This window comes from Notolepis coatsorum, assembly GCF_963971535.1.
Source record: "Notolepis coatsorum genome assembly, chromosome: 2".
Classification (NCBI taxonomy): domain Eukaryota; kingdom Metazoa; phylum Chordata; class Actinopteri; order Aulopiformes; family Paralepididae; genus Notolepis; species Notolepis coatsorum.
Genome location: NC_140166.1, coordinates 50,984,092 through 50,998,280, shown reverse-complemented (window position 1 = coordinate 50,998,280; position 14,189 = coordinate 50,984,092).

Here is a 14,189-nt window from a genome sequence, read left to right as displayed (position 1 = left end):
GTATATATTTGTTTTAAATCTAGGCATATGTTACTATAGGTGTCTAGATGTGATATGCATTCTGGCTGGTAAACGCCCAGTCAGAAAGGAATTGAGTAGAAACACGTTATGTGTAAACACATGTTAAGTGCCACAAGTCAACGAGTGACACTTTGAATAGTGTTCTTGTGTTTGTTGTGTATGATTGGAGCTATGTATGTGACCTGTATATTCTTTATACACTTTAAAACTATGTTACAGTTAATGTGCAGTCGGAATGGAGGCAGAAGTGCAGTCTCTGTTAGAGGGGGGGGGAATGTGCTTCCCTCTATCTGTGGCCTTGAGTGAAGAGCAGGCCTGAGCTGAGAGCAAGTCGGCACAGTTTAACCCTGTCCTGTCTGCATAGAATAAAACCAATGATTGGTACAGGTGTATTGTATATTTATATATATATATACAATATATACAATGCAATATACAATATATATTGTATGTTGTATATAGTACAGGTATATTGTGTATTGTAGGAACACAGGCCAGTTATTCCCTCTCAATAATGACTGGAGCCCAGAGGAATGTAAGGGGCCTCTCTGCTACAGAAGGGACTTTCCACTCTGGCCTCTGCTAGTAACAGATAGGTAATTTCCAACACAAGGTAATCTGTTACTTCTCCAGGAGATGTAATGACTAGAAGGGGAGGAGTCCATCCTTACTATGTAGTGTACGTTGGTTGGCTAGTGAAATGACATCACAACTGTTTTTGGGCCAATAGCAATGTGATGCAGGATCGATATAAAAGTGACTGTTCTTCCTTCAAGAGGCCAGATTTTGAAGATTTTACCATTGTGTTACTTTGGAAGACAAGATGCAGGCCTTGGCCCTGGCAGGCACAAGCCGATCTTAAGAGAAGAGATGTTTTTGTTTTATACTTCTTTTAACTGAGTTGGACATTTCCAATGAAGTCTCTTTTGTAACTTGCTTTTTCTAAATAAAACAGCTTTTTATAATATATCTTTTGAGTCCTTGGACTGATTTCCAATAGCAATGTGCTCCGATGCCAGCCGACGCCCTGAGTTCCAATGGAGGGTGACTATACATGTACTGTAACTTAATACAGATTGAATCAACTGACTGGTTAATGCTTTTCAGCTAAAAGATATATATTAGATAAAGATATACTATACATGGAAATGTGTGTTGTTTGCGGGTTCCGGTATCTCTGTGTCCAGACGCACTCTGTCGAGTTATGTGGGACCTCGATCGTCTAAATCACTGCAGGGTTGGATGGTCGGTTCCGCTGGCGGAGGAGGAGAGGGGGGACAGGAGATGCTGGGGCGTGCAAACAATGATTACGTGTTAGTACAGTGGTAATACTTATTAACAAAGTAGTAATACAACCAAGCTTTCAATTGAGCAGTATTACAAGCCCTTTCGTAAAATGATAATGATGATGATGATGATAACAAAATAATTTTTTTTTTTTAGGCTATACGAGTTCTCCTAAGACATACATTCGGTTTATTTCAAACAAGAAGAGATTAACAACTCTTCATGATTACATTTCATATCAACTGGATATAACTAGACCAGTGACTTGAAGTAATCTAGACAGAAATAGTAATTGACTCGAGAACTTAGTTTAGCACCTCGCCGGGGGATATCGAGCGGCCACAGGTTTATATCTCAAGTAGGTGATTGAGATATATAGAGACTACCTGTAGCTCTTAACATGGCATCCCTGGCGTAGGGCTGAGATCGGTAAGATAACAGCCAAATTAAAATAAACTAGAAATATTGAAAAAACGGAGAACCGAGCTTTAGAATACACCAGTCAAAGGATATTGATCTGTATGGCCCTCGGTGGAAAGCAGTGGCAAATTAAAGGCATCTGCATAGTGGGGGCATTGCTGGTGGAGCGGTTAAGGCCGCAAAATTGGATTAAAGAAAAAGAAAGTAAAGAAAACCCTCTCTCTAAAATGTCTGGCAGTTTAGAGAGACATCAGCGCAGCCATACAGGCTGGCAGCGCCGGCTAATAAGCTGGTGCTAACTGGAGGCTACAGGAGGCTACATAGCCCTAGCCCACTGGAACACGGGCTGACAAGCCAGGTGTGAACTGAATGCTAACTGGATGGCTACCTAGCCCGAGGCTACGTGAGCTAGCTAAAACGGCGCTCACTGGAATGCAGGCTAGCTAGCCACAAGCTAACTGAATGCTAACTGGATGGCTACCTAGCCTGAGGATACGTGAGCTAGCTAAAACGGCGCTCACTGGAATGCAGGCTAACTAGCCACAAGCTAGCTGAATGCTAACTGGATGGCTACCTAGCCCGAGGCTACGTGAGCTAGCTAAAACGGCGCTCACTGGAATGCAGGCTAACTAGCCACAAGCTAACTAAATGCTAACTGGATGGCTACCTAGCCCGAGGCTACGTGAGCTAGCTAAAACGGCGCTCACTGGAATGCAGGCTAACTAGCCACAAGCTAACTGAATGCTAACTGGATGGCTACCTAGCCCGAGGCTACGTGAGCTAGCTAAAACGGCGCTCACTGGAATGCAGGCTAACTAGCCACAAGCTAACTGAATGCTAACTGGATGGCTACCTAGCCCGAGGCTACGTGAGCTAGCTAAAACGGCGCTCACTGGAATGCAGGCTAACTAGCCACAAGCTAACTGAATGCTAACTGGATGGCTACCTAGCCCGAGGCTACGTGAGCTAGCTAAAACGGCGCTCACTGGAATACAGGCTAACTAGCCACAAGCTAACTGAATGCTAACTGGATGGCTACCTAGCCTGAGGCTACGTGAGCTAGCTAAAACGGCGCTCACTGGAATGCAGGCTAACTAGCCAAGAGCTAACTAGCTCACCACAGGCTAACTAGCCAAGAGCTAACTGGCTCCCCACAGGCTAACAAGCCAGAGCTAACTGGAGATGAGCTGGAACTAGCCAGACGGAAGCTAACTAGCTCACCATCGGCTAACGAGCCAGTGCTAACACCCATGAGCTGGCCCTAGCCAGACGGAAGCTAACTAGCTCACCATGGGCTAACGAGCCAGTGCTAACACAAATGAACTGGCCCTAGCCAGACAGGAGCTCCCAACAGGCTAACAAGCCAAGAGTGAATTGATGGCTAACTAGCCAAGAGCTAACTAGCTCCCCACAGGCTAACAAGCCAAGAGTGAATTGATGGCTAACTAGCCACAAGCTAACTAGCTCACCACAGGCTAACAAAGCCAGGAGCTAACAGCAGGCTAAATAGCCGGAGCTAGCAACCAACGCTAGCTCAAGAGAAGCTAGCACAAGAGAAGCTAGCACAGCAGACGCTAGCTCAGAAGAAGATGGCGCAGAAGGAGTTAGCTCAAGAGAAGCTAGCACAACAGATGCTAGCACATCAGACGCTAGCTCAAGAGGAGCTAGCACAACAGATGCTAGCACATCTGATGCTAGCTCAAGAGAAGCTAGCACAACAGATGCTAGCACGGAAGAAGCTAGCACAGCAGATGCTAGTGCAAGAGACTCTAGCTCAGGAGGAGCTGGCGCAGCTGATGCTAGCTCAAGAGAAGCTAGCACAAGAAATGCTAGCACGGAAGACGCTAGCACAACAGATGCTAGAGACGCTAGCTCAGGAGGAGCTGGCGTACAGAAACCGGACAGTCTGTCCCTCGGGAACACCAAGGGGAGCAGTGAGTCACTCAGACCAGAGGGCTCAAATTACGTGGCCCCGGTCAGGACAAGGAAGGATATATGAGGAAACAGGCCGAACACTGCCTGCTCCCACTTCCATGTATATGGATAAGAGGGCTCCGCCCTCAATAAGAGCCCCCTCTGGACACGAAATGGGAGAATATACACTCAGGGGACACCTCCCGACACTGGGGGGATCAACCACACCAGGGCGAGATCACTCCCTGCAGTGCATAAGCCCAGGACCACGTGTTCACGAGGAAGTGAGGCAAGCGAGAGCAACCTATATATCTCCCCGTGGTGAACACTCAGGGGTGAGAGTGACATCTACAAGGTCTCACAGACAATCACCAGACATAACAGTCACTAACTACCCAGTCTGGACCGATAACTCTGATACACCATGGTCAATCCTCACCTTCACTGGACCGTCATTGACGAACTATGGTAGATGGGAAACAAGCATGGTAACGGCAGGAGGCTCTTACTACCGGAACCTGAGGAAACAGGTAATGGAAAAAAGGACCAAAAAGCCCCTGAAACCAGGCAAGGCAGTAATCACAGAGTGTGATTATGAGGTGTTTCACGTGGAGAAAATTGTCCATGTGACACTAAGCCAAGACCAATACAAGGAGATAAAGTCCTCACACATAAACTGGGACAGACTGGTGTCCCGTATAAAGGAACTACTGCAGAAAAGGGAAATCTATGCTGGCCATGGTACTAAGGACATGCCCTACCGACTAGCCATAAACCTGATGTGGGGCAGGTCTCGAGGATATGGCCAAAGAGGCATATGGTTGGGGAAAGCCGTAATCAGCGCGATCTCAAGCCTACGGAGTGCAGAGCACACGGAGATCCGTCTCATGGTGGAACCTAGGGACCATGAGGCAATAACCCTGGCCGTGGATAGAGCCGGGGAGGGTGAGGAAGACGAGGACGATGAGCCTGCATTGGTACCTCTCACTCCCCCTCCGAACCCTAAGGGGTCGGGACCCGTACCCAGGAAAGAAAGGTCCAACTCCCAGAACTCCTCCCGAGCAGCGGAGAGAGGGAGATCATCCACACCCAGGAGACCGACAGTACAGTTCGAACCTGAAAAGGCGGAACCTGCGCGATCTCAGGTCAGGAGTATCCATAGACTTCTAGGCCGTCCCCCGGAGTCAGGGGACGACCCAGCAAGTAGCGAACAGGAGTATACTGATCTAGATCAGGACTCAGGAATGGAGGGAGACCGGGATAGGTCAAGCTCCAGAGCATCCTCCAGGTCTTCATCTCGATCAAGATCTAGGGAGAGAGTTCGGTACCCGAGGGGCGAACCTCCTAGACCTCGAAACAAGAGAGCGAAACCGGTCAAACTGAGACCTATAGGCAAGGGGCCTACTCTGAAAGGCACCACCTTTCAGTCACCCTCGGGCTTGACCTGGAGCTCAGGATTGGAGGACGTCTCCGAAGAGAGTGAAGGAGACTTGGAAGGAAAGGAAACAGGGGATATTATGCCAGCATATCCCGTGAGATGGGGAACGGCTCAGGCCTTAGCCCGGTCACCCGTGGCAGAAAAAGTGTTGTCTCACCCTGGGGTAACAGAACCATACGAGCATGCACACTTACATGCAGGCTATGACATACTACGTGAACAGGTGTACAAGCTAGACAGGGCCATGGCTGAAATAGCCAGGAGAGAAAGAAACTGGTTGAACGAGGCCCCGTCCATAAGCCCAATCCGAGACCTGAGACACAGCACAGAGGAAGACCGACCGGAAGTGAGCCCTCACTCCATACTAGCCCAATCTCCCGGAGACATTTACCGACCGAGAGGAAAGAGTTCACATACAGGCAGGAGTCTGCATGACAGCACCCAATATGGAGAAAGCAACAAAGTACAAGAATTGTTAAGCAAAACCCAAGTGCTCAAAAAACTAGCCCCAGAAATGCTTCGAGGGGAGACCCAGGCTGCTTATATCCATAAGTGTGCTCAGATTTTCCATGGGTCACCTCTCTATGATGACCCGGAGGCCGCTCGCATTTTGAGACACCTCAAAGGACTGGAGATCCCCGAAGGGGCTTCAATGGCCCAAATGATGGAAATGGAAGTAAGAATCCCCGGTCAAGATCCAGGGGAAAATATGGTGGAGAAACTAATCCCACAGGTGCGAGACGGGAGCTTGTCTCTCACTGTTGCAGCAGAATCAGTCATACGTGGAACGCCTAGGCAAAGATCAGGCTTACTGCTTGAAAAGCTATTCATAGGTGTACCAGGGGGTAACCGTCTTGCAGCCAAATGCGCAGCATGGTCCCAAGACCAGTTACGGACGGAATGCATGCTGTATGACCAAGTCAAAATGCTTTCTCAACACAAATAATGTAAAGATGTCCGTCTTTTCTCTGAACCAGAGTAAAGAGGATGAAAGAATTTGTAATCTATTTCATGCAAAGGGGATTTCCTGACAGCTACCATCTGGTAGGTTAGCACCTGTACCAACCATATCAGCTGCGTGAGATGTACACTCACCAGCGCCTATGGATAAAAATTGAGACTCTGCAAACTCTCATCAAGCTTAGCACCTTGACGCGGGGGGACAGAGCGAGCATCAGGGTCTCTATATCCAACGGGCCTATCAGATTTGTGGGGACTCGGAAGCTTCAGCATGCAGGACGCTGTAGTGCTTGGGCGGCCGAGTCACTGGTTTATAGGTCTGTCAAAACGGATTGGAGGTTCTGGGGCTTAGAACATCCGTGAGTTGGGCTTTATACTAATTGAATAGGTATCAAAAGCCGAAAGAATATGAACTGAAATAACTGCGGTCAGGTGCCTCTGGAGTAAAATTTATTACAGATTTGAGTTAAAACCTTACTCAAGATTGATCTTATCAGCAAGCAATCCTCTCCAACCAAGACTCCTCCTAAGTGCTCGAGATCTGGAACAATGAGTGACGTAGAGGTCTGCAAAGCGCAGCAGACAGCCTAAGAGGTAAGAAATCTATCAGGAACAAGAGAGGGTTCATAAGAAACCACTTGAAGTGGTGTTTACTCGCGACTAACAAGGCTAGGGAGCCCTAAAGTCACTTGAACTTGAAGTAACTAAATGCCTACTTAAAGTCAGAACTTAAGTAGAAAAAACTCTACTTTGTGAATAAGCAGGCTGAAATAGCCATTGCGAACAGGAGCAGATAGCAGGCTAACTAGCCATTGCTAACAGGACGAGGCTACTCACATGATCAGACAGGTATATGATAACCTTGGACATGCCGGAAGTAAGAGGATGTTGGTATACCTGAGAACTAACAACATTCTCATACCTAAAGCCAAACAAAGAGCGATAACAGTCCGAAAGGCCTGTGAACAATGTGCGCTGGTAAAGGTGCGCTGGTAAAGGGACAAAACCTGAACCAGTGCCACATTCTTAGACGGGGGGGGGGGGCTGTCCCCCGGAGTCAGTGGACGACGCAGCGAATGGCAAGAAGGAATATACTGTCCCAGGTCAGAACTCGGAAATGGAGGAAGACCGGGATAGGTCAAGCTCCAGAGCATCCTCAAGGTCCTCACCTAGACCTCCCAGACCTCCTAGACCTCCCAGACCTCCCAGACCTCCTAGACCTCCTAGACCTCCTAGACCGGACAGAGAGACATCGGCCTGGACCCAGGTTACAGGGCAACGAGAGCCCTGAATGGACCTGAAAGAGAGAAAAGAAATGAGTCCTCTGTGGACTGTATCTGTGATGTCCTGCGAGGCCTACGGACAGGGTCACACGACCAGGCCAACCACACTTCAATAGAGGACTGCTGCTACAATTCTCGGGGACCCGTGGGGGTCGCCCGAGAAGTAACAATTCAACCTACCTCAAACTATGGGAGAGATCCAAGAGGTCAGAGGGGGTGACCCCAAGATGACCAAGATGACCACACGATGACCACCAGGTGTTGTCTTCAGGTGCGTTGGCCGGGAACAACAGATGCAAGTCTTCCCGCCGGATACCAAGCAACAACGTGACCCCTATCCTGTCGAGCCGTCCAGCCAGGGAACAACAGATGCAAGTCTTCCCGCCGGCTACCAGGGTAACAGGGAACCAAGATGGCAGAGGGGGTGTGGAGAGTCACAGCCACGTGACCCCGCAATCGCCATCTCGTCCCCCAGTACAGACGCTATTAAGACAATGGAAAATGACAGACCAGGATGACAGAGGGGGTGTAAAGTGTCACAGCCAACTAAGTGACACTGGTTAGTATGACATCCTGCTCTTATATATGATTATGGGGAATGTCTGTAGATTCTTCCTGGACAATTGAATCAATGGAATCAATACAATAGGTTTATTGTATATATTTGTTTTAAATCTAGGCATATGTTACTATAGGTGTCTAGATGTGATATGCATTCTGGCTGGTAAACGCCCAGTCAGAAAGGAATTGAGTAGAAACACGTTATGTGTAAACACATGTTAAGTGCCACAAGTCAACGAGTGACACTTTGAATAGTGTTCTTGTGTTTGTTGTGTATGATTGGAGCTATGTATGTGACCTGTATATTCTTTATACACTTTAAAACTATGTTACAGTTAATGTGCAGTCGGAATGGAGGCAGAAGTGCAGTCTCTGTTAGAGGGGGGGAATGTGCTTCCCTCTATCTGTGGCCTTGAGTGAAGAGCAGGCCTGAGCTGAGAGCAAGTCGGCACAGTTTAACCCTGTCCTGTCTGCATAGAATAAAACCAATGATTGGTACAGGTGTATTGTATATTTATATATATATATACAATATATACAATGCAATATACAATATATATTGTATGTTGTATATAGTACAGGTATATTGTGTATTGTAGGAACACAGGCCAGTTATTCCCTCTCAATAATGACTGGAGCCCAAAGGAATGTAAGGGGCCTCTCTGCTACAGAAGGGACTTTCCACTCTGGCCTCTGCTAGTAACAGATAGGTAATTTCCAACACAAGGTAATCTGTTACTTCTCCAGGAGATGTAATGACTAGAAGGGGAGGAGTCCATCCTTACGATGTAGTGTACGTTGGTTGGCTAGTGAAATGACATCACAACTGTTTTTGGGCCAATAGCAATGTGATGCAGGATCGATATAAAAGTGACTGTTCTTCCTTCAAGAGGCCAGATTTTGAAGATTTTACCATTGTGTTACTTTGGAAGACAAGATGCAGGCCTTGGCCCTGGCAGGCACAAGCCGATCTTAAGAGAAGAGATGTTTTTGTTTTATACTTCTTTTAACTGAGTTGGACATTTCCAATGAAGTCTCTTTTGTAACTTGCTTTTTCTAAATAAAACAGCTTTTTCTAATATATCTTTTGAGTCCTTGGACTGATTTCCAATAGCAATGTGCTCCGATGCCAGCCGACGCCCTGAGTTCCAATGTATATATATGCTATGTACTGTATAAATACTATACATGGAAATGTGTGTTGTTTGCGGGTTCCGGTATCTCTGTGTCCAGACGCACTCTGTCGAGTTATGTGGGACCTCGACCGTCTAAATCACTGCAGGGTTGGACGGTCGGTTCCGCTGGCGGAGGAGGAGAGGGGGGACAGGAGATGCTGGGGCGTGCAAACAATGATTACGTGTTAGTACAGTGGTAATACTTATTAACAAAGTAGTAATACAACCAAGCTTTCAATTGAGCAGTATTACAAGCCCTTTCGTGAAAATGATAATGATGATGATGATGATGATAATAACTAAATACTTGTTTTTTTAGGCTATAAGAGTTCTCCTAAGACATACATTCGGTTTATTTCAAACAAGAAGAGATTAACAACTCTTCATGATTACATTTCATATCAACTGGATATAACTAACTGACTTGAAGTAATCTAGACAGAAATAGTAATTGACTCGAGAACTTGGCGAGTTTAGCACCTCGCCGAGGGATATCGAGCGGCCACGGGTTTATATCTCGAGTAGGTGATTGAGATATATAGAGACTACCTGTAGAGCTCTTAACAGTTACATTAACAATGCGCTCCACAACCTGTCTCCAAAATTGGGCAGCATTACTATTGTGCCATTGTTTTTCCACTGCTCATATACTACGCATGCACCCAGGTGAATTTGTGTGGATTCATGCCTCTCAATTTTAGTAGAAAGATGTTTCCAGTCTTTTATTCCATTGACCCATGCATTGTTGTAGAACGGTGCGTTTCTGTGGGCAAAAAGCCAGCAAGGCTCACAATAGCAGCAGTCCAATTTTGGTGAATAGCACATCCAGCTGCGTGGAAACTTCATCCCAACTTTAGTTGTGGAGGAGTAATACGTTTCTGAAAAGCAACGATTATCATTGTCTTTGGGAAATGGACCTTTTGGTTTGCACGGGCCCATTTTAAGGATATACCTTTTGATATTGGCATCCTCAATATTTTCCAAATAGTTTCCACGATCAGTCGGAAAACGCCCCAGATTATAATTGCAGGACTGAGAGGACACATCATGATCCGTGGTTTCACCCGTAGCGTGAGGAGGAGACCTGTTGCTGCTTTCATTTTCAGTGTCCGGTACTTCACCTTGCAGGCCCGCAGCAGGTAAGGAGCCGGAGGGGGAGGGGTGTGGTGCCTGGTCAGGCGTCAGGCCTGGTTCTGCCGAGCAGCTAGCAGCAGCTGCTGACTCGTCCCTATTGCCATCATCACTACAGACAGCCGAGAGACAGAGAAGGAAATAATAAGCTAGGCGGCTGAGCTACGCGAAGTAACAACAACCATAGATATCAACATTTACAAACTCACATTTTCTTGTTGAGTGTGTGTCCGTGATTTTAGCCTACCTGTAAATCTGGCTTGTCACTCCCACTAACGCTGTTTCAACCCCGGGACTCGGGGATGAAACACGGCTGGCAACTTCAGTCTCATCTCCCGCGGGAGGAGGAGTAGGGCGAAAAAAATATCCATCTAACTTAGACAATTTCTCTTTTCCCTGGTCCTTTTTCTCCTTTTCTTTGCGTTTTGTCGCTCCACTCTTGTGTTTATAAGTACTACTCATGCTTAAGTTTGTTAGGCCTTAGGCAGTGGCAGACCGTCAGACGCTCTGTTGAATGACGGGTGATTGATGATTGATGACGTTGGTTTACGTGATGACGATTTTACCCAAAATACATTTGGATTCACCTTTTTTTTTTTATATATATGTTTTAATGTTAAATGTGAGTGTGAAAATAGCAGCACAACAAGTTCAACTCATATTATAGGCTACAATGGTTTATTATACACCTAATAATATGACCATGAACGTCGGGCCCGCCAGGATATCTCGGGGGCAGAGCCTGCTGTCTCGCGACGGGCCCGGGCCCCCCATTGGGTCCCGCCCGTCACGGGCCCGGGAAGCCCCGCCCCTACAGCCCCCCCTGAAGCTCCGCCCCTGAGTCCAAGGTACTAGGAATTTCACATTTCTTGGCAACTGAAGACAAAACAAGATTGCACAAGCTTATTGATAAATCTGTTGTGCAATTTATTTAAAGGGTAACTATCTTATAAATGGCCTTTTTCAGTGTTTAGCATTGTTTCCTAGCTATGTGGACTTATATTAATATGATCTATGTCTCTAATTCTCATATTGGCGCATTCTTCCAATTCTCCTCTCACAATATTCACCCTCACTGAACTGAGTCATCTGAAAATGTGCTGATTTGTGATGTCAGAAAGACACCGCTGCATGATAATGTTCAGGCGTGGGCGTGGTTTACCATTGTGGTTGGAGCCCAGGCTCAAAACGGCTTAAGATCTTGAGGTAGAAAAATGCTGTTTTTGAGGACTTGATTAGAAATACAAAACAATTAATTAAAAAAAATATAAAATTACAGAGGTGTTCCATAAACTCACAGGAATTGTGTAAAAGGGCCCAAATAGTGAAAGAAATAGTAAAATAGTTCCCCTTTAATTTGTATTAATTAAAATGTCATAAAGATTTGAATAGCCACTGAAAATTCAATCATATGAGGAAGATTGACAGCCTTAATTGACATACTTAATACATTGATTGGTTCACTCTCTATCCTAAAGATAGCAGCATCTGTTCACCCTTTTTAAAAGGGATACTGTAGCTCTATCACTTTACAGAGGCCAAAATGTAATAGTCTTATTTTATTTATGACCTTTTTTCTATCGATCGCCCCTTGAAGTCATGATTTTAGTTTGTCGCATTCACACTGCTGTTATGTAAAAGTGTTTGCATCCCAAAGGATATGCCTGTTTCAAGCGAATAAAAGTGCTACCTATCCCTTTTAAAAAGGGTGAACAGATGCTGCTATCACTTTACAGAGGCCAAAATGTAATTGTCTTATTTTATTTATGACCTTTTTTTCTATCGATCGCCCCTTGAAGTCATGATTCTTGTTCACACGCTGTTATGTAAAAGTGTTTGCATCCCAAAGGATATGCCTGTTGCAAATAAAAGTGCATTGTTAAATACTGATTTCTGCTTTGACCCTGTTTATTTTAAATGTATTATTCCAGAGTAAATTATAATTTAATTCTATATTGAGTGAAATATGATATTATATATTGAGTGAAATCTATTCTATATTGAGTGAACTACAACTCTATATTGAGTGAAATATAACTCTATATTGATTAAAATACCTCTATATTGAGTGAAATATAACTCTATATTGAGTGAAATATAACTCTATATTAAGGGAATTATAACTCTATTGAGTGAAATATAACTCTATATTGATTAAAATACCACTCTAATATTAAGGGAATTATAACTATATTGAGTGAAAAATAACTCTATAGATTAAAATAACACTCCATATTGAGGGAATTATAACTCTATATTTAGGCAATTACTACTCTTATACCGAGTAAAATACAACTCTATTGATGGAATCACAACTCTACGGAGTAAAATACAACTCTGTGTTGAGTGAAATGATGTTAGAGTTGTTTTTACTTTATGCTAAATGGAGCAAATTGGCATTTTTTGGAGTTAAATGTTACCACTAAATGGAGTAGAAATAACTCTGAAGAATTAACTCTGTGACAAGAGTAAATTTGACTCTATTTGAACTAGGACCAAATACTGACTTTTTGGGAGTAAAATTTTACTCAATTTGAGTAAATTTTACTCTGCAAATTTTCCTGTGTACTGTTCACTAGTTTTACCATATTAAAATTACTGTGCTGAAGTCTGGGGAAACTCTTATAATTCTACACTACAACCACTTTTTATACTCCAAAAAAGGGCCATAAGGATAGTTCACATTGCAGGTTATCGTGATCACACAAACATATTATTTTAAAGTAAAAAACATTCAAGTTAAATGATCTTGTGGAATTTAAAATGGCACAATTAATGTATAAAGCAAAAGGTCATGTACTTCCAGGAAACATTCAAGAACTGTTCTTTGATAGGGAGGGAGGTTATAATCGGAGGGGAGAACTCAATTTAAAAGTTCTTAATGTACGCACTACCATGAGAAGACACTGCATCTCAATATGTGGAGTGAAACTGTGGAACAGTCTGAATGTGGTGCTAAAGCAATGTCCAAACATGAGACAATTCAAACTGATTTATAAGGAAATGATGTTCACGAGGTACAGGGATGAGGAAGGGACTTAATATTCATGGGTGTTTACACTTTAATTTTATTTCTTTCATGTTTTACATATATAGTTTTTGTTTTTTTTGTTTTGCATATATATATATCCTTTTTTAATGTTTTAAATTAGTACACTAATTTGAGTAGTGGAAAAGGGGTAGGATTAAAAAAGTGTATATTTCTTCCTACTCCTTTTTTAACATGTAAATTGATTTATGTTTTGCTTTTGTTTAGTTATTTATTTAGTTTGAGTTATGTTTTGATTTAGTTTAGTTATTTATTTTGTTTGTATTCATTTACATGTTCGAAATAAAGATTTAAAATTAAAAAAATCAAAAGTTATACTGGCACATAGGTCGAATACAGCAATGGATTATGGGTTAATGCAACGTTAAAGCAGTGCCAATGTAAGACTGACTTTACATTAAACGAATGACAATAATATAGTATAAAGTAGGGTATTATTTGGACTAAAGAATGGTGTTGTCTCACCCTACTCGCATGTTGAGGGAGAGCACCATACATTATACACTGAGAAACCTCGGCCGAGAGTGAGCTCTCCGGGAACAACCACACTTTGCCCGACATTTTGTCATATCGCTTCTCGTCTTCCTGTCTCACTTGCTCTGCTAACGGTCTAATCTACACTGCTGCCACCTGTCGTCACGGAGGGGAATTGCAGCCATAAATACAGGAAAAATACGGGAAAATATTTTAACGGGAGGACGGCGGGAGAGAAGGTCGAAATACGAGAGGGTTGACAGGTATGGTTTCATTATGCACTATACAACTAAGGTTAATAAGTTATAATTAAGATATCAATTGTATAAGATTTATTTAGGATAACTAAAGACAGGACTTTACTAAAGGTTGACACTCACAGTAATTTCTTCCAGAACAAGCTTAAAATAGCAAAGGATATATGGTTGATCATTTGTCTGTCTATACCGTGTCTCTCTCTCTCTCTCTCTCTCTCT